The sequence below is a fragment of the Pinus tabuliformis genome, chromosome X (assembly GCF_031772625.1).
Source record: "Pinus tabuliformis cultivar Carrire ecotype Pingquan chromosome X, CPIR1, whole genome shotgun sequence".
Lineage (NCBI taxonomy): Eukaryota > Viridiplantae > Streptophyta > Pinopsida > Pinales > Pinaceae > Pinus > Pinus tabuliformis.
In genome coordinates this window covers 1,419,297,376-1,419,301,585 of record NC_142308.1, presented here as the reverse complement: position 1 = coordinate 1,419,301,585, position 4,210 = coordinate 1,419,297,376, and positions in this window count along the sequence as shown.

Sequence of the window (4,210 nt, the reverse complement as noted above, 5' to 3'; positions counted from 1 at the left end):
ACAAATTTTTAGTCATAAGATTTGTTGCATCAGTTAGTTTAATAATACCCAAAATTTTGAATCTAATTAAGAGATGACACTTCCCAACAAATCCCATCAATGGATTAAGTGTCGTCTTACCTATTTGTCACTTCCAACTTTGCAAGATATACAATTTTTTTTACCAACACTATCCATATTATAAACACAATTGCAAATGTTTTAAGTGGAACCCTTATCCAATCTTCAAAGGATAACAGATCCATGTGCTTTTGTACGATAACATTGTGCTAAAGGCCATTACTCCTAAGAAACCTGTTGAAATATGGCAACAAGAATATTCCAATTTAATTTGTCCTTGAATTAAATTGTCAATTAAAATCGAATTTAGTCTTAACAGCTACTTGGAAATAATTAATTAATTTATTTCTAAATTAATTAGTTGGAGAAATTCAAGTTAGAAGTCTTTCTGAAGTCATGCAAGAGTTATCCCTTAAATTAAGGAGATAAGATTGAGTTATATTTGAGTTGTAATTAGTTAACTCAGTTTAGTGAGTTAAGTCCAGTTAAATTAGTTCCAAACTAATTAAGGAACTAATAGAGAGTTAACATGCATGCATGCACTCAACTAGTGCTACTCCAGTTAACTGAAGATTCCCTCATTAGAAACTCATACATGTCTATTCTGAGAAAGACCCAGTTAAGATTAATGTCAAGGATAGTGTACTATCAATTGCATGTGTTTTCTTATAAAGAAAACTCATGCATGCAGTCAAGGAATAATCCTTGAGGATTGGCACTTTTGAAGGCTTGATCATCCACTTAGTAATAGGATAATCATCCACAAGGAACAACGCAAGGAAATAGGAGCTTGGAGGGCAGAGAGGAAGGCTGAAGAGAAGCCAAGATTTCCTGTGAGCATCTATGAGGATTGTACTAAGAACTGGATAGTTGGGAGAGCTAAGGCTTTGTATAATTCCTATGTATTTCCACCTGTATGATAATACAATAGTGTGGGTTTTTTAGCTGAGGCTTTCCCCAAAGTATTTTCATGTGTATTGTGCCATTGATTCTTCTTCTTTTGGTTATATTGTTCAGATTGATCTTTAAGCTTCCGCAAATTGATAGTAGAAATAGGTTATACTATTCTACTTTGATTTATATTACATTATTGGGTTAACCTACCAACATATTTTCTACAAAACCTTCACATGTTTCCTTTGGCTTAGTTATTCTTTCCATATTACCAAATTTATTCTATCTTTTACATTTCTTCTTGCCATAAGTAAAAACATTTTTTCCAGATAATTTCTAACATGCCAACTAGGATATACACATTTAGAGCCAATAAGTTATGATAGCTTCAAAGGAAAGATATAATGAGCACCAACCTTCCACTGATGGATAACCACCATTTGCCCTATAACCCACCTAGTCCCCTAAGGGTATGGAGTGTATAGACTCAACCCACAAGGTTACTTTATGGAGGAGGGGTTAGTAAAATTTCACTTCATCTAACCACCTTAAAACTCTATGTGCTAAGAGGCACACTCTACAACCTAGTATTAGGGATTCTTTTAAGGATGCATATATTTGCCTATGTATAGTGTTATAAGTGACTATTTTAGTTTGAAAAGTCATACATATAGAATGTAGGCGAATATTTCATAAAAAACATGTAATTTACTGTTAAAATTGGTAATTTATTAGCAAATATTATCCATTTAATCATACATATGTAAAAAATGGGCAACATGTAATTTACTATTAAAATTGGTAATTTATTGGCAAATATTATCCATTTAATCATACATATGTAAAAAATGGGCAAAATTTTCACCAAATCGGCTAATATTTTTTTTCTTCAGAAAATGTCTAAAAAATAGCCAACTACCTTATGAAGGCCATGTGTGATTTTGTTCATGCTCAATTCAGAGTTGATAGGTGCCTTTTTAAAATTAAAAGTAAAAATAAAAAATAGTTAATAAGAAAACCTTTTTTTTGTTTTGTTTTTCACTATACCATAGATCAATACTAGTTACATCCATGGAAAACCTAATACTAGTTACATCCATGGAAAACCTACCCATGTCTAGGTGGGCCAGTTATCTTTCATGTAGAAATTACTCCGAGGAGTGAACATGTCAATCTTAGTGGAATTGGAACCTGGGTGGGGAGGATAAGAACTCCTCCCAATCACGTGAACTACACCCACTTGACAAGAAAACCATTTGAAAAAAGATTTAGTGACTTTCAATTATGAAAAAAAGAAGTCATTATTTAATTTTTAATCATTTATTTTACATAATTAACCATTTGAAATTTACATAATTTTAACTCTTTAGAAACAAGGTTATTTTTATTTTTATCTTTCATTGGTATTTAATATCCAAAGTTATTATGGATCTTAAACTCAATCATATTATTATTGATTAAATAACATTATCATTATAATTTAAAATAATTAATGTTAAATAATCATTAATGTTCTTAATAATAATAATAATAATTAAGTAACAATTATTAATAACATTAATTAAGAAAAATAATTATTATTAAATATTGGTTAATTTATAATAATTAATTATTATATTTAATCAATATAAATATTAATTTAATAATATTATAAGAAATTATTATAAATAATTTAATTTATTAATTATAATAAATTAATACTTAATAAATAATATTTCACACTTGAAACAAAGTTTACACCTAAATGTATTTGATCCCTCTCGGTGCATGATAGATCCAAAGTTGAATGGATTTATGGTTTATGAGATCACCCTCATCTTTAGTTCATCAAGAGCTTTCCAACGGCATAAATTTCATCCAAATTTGAGTTTAGATCTAATGTTATGACCATTATAAAATTTTCTCTTCCTGGCACCACATTAATGTGGTACCAATGACACATGGAAAACACATGGTTGACATGTGGTAGTCCCTACCCACATATCACCATCATACATGGCCATGTCCTCTACCTGCATTGTTAGCCTACTCACGTTAATGTGGTACCAATGACACATGGAAAACACATGGTTGACATGTGGCAGTCCCTACCCACATATCACCATCATACATGGCCATGTCCTCTACCTGCATTGTTAGCCTACTCACATCTTGATCCATAAACTGTTGTGATATTCCACTCGACAATTTGTCACAACATATATCATGAAATTATACTTAAAATATGAAATCTACACTATGAGGGTTAATTTCTCCTTAGATTTTTGGACTTGTTAATTGCTATATTATATTATGTTTATGCATACAATAGATGAAATATGTAGAAAACAAAGAACATCGAAATAAAACTTAAAAACCACAATTGACACAAGATATAACTCGGGAAACTCTTTTAGGAGAAATCCTAGCTGGAAGGTAAGGCTACTCTACTCTCTTTCTTTGAATGGAAAAAGGATACAAGTATAAAGAAGTGAGACATGTGGCTCATGGGCTACTACAGTGCACAAACCCTCTTTGTTTGCTCTCTCCCTATCTACTCTCGGCTACTATAATCATCTATGGAACAAAATGTACTTAAATAGAATGGAACCCCTTTTCCTCTAAGTGGCCCAATTATAACACGGCTCGATAGCCTACTAATGGTTAAGTTTGCCTCTTTAAACTCTTAACTAGAGTTACAATATTAACTTTTCTAGAGTATTCTTCACCATGATCGTGTCTCTAGCCTCTTTTCCATGAATAAAAGGGGCTAACGTGGCATCATCTAGAATAATGGTGGTCAAACCAGGAAGGACAACTTTTGAGTGGCGTAGCTTTTGCATATAGACTTTGAATAAAGTGATTCTTGAGCCATCGGAAAGGTATATGTATATAATTGTGTTGAAGGTGCGCACTTAAGCAACAAATTTTTACCCTCTAAAAATGTCATTTTATGTTTCAAACTACTTTAAGAAGGTTTCAAACCCCAATTTTCCAAATTTGGACCTGCTAGTAAAAATGGTCATGTGAGTTTATTCCTCCACTTTTTCCTCTCTAAAAGCATCAATATGGATGAAAAATAATATATTGATCCAATCTAGATCCAAGATTTTCTATAAATACCTATTATAATATTTTGTAGATCTTTAGCATTTTGTACTTCTCACTTATATGGATCCACAGAAATAGTCAAAATGTCTAAATATATTCACATCCAACCTAGCACTTAGTCAATATAGTTAATCCTCTAGATATCCATATTTAGGAAAAACAATGT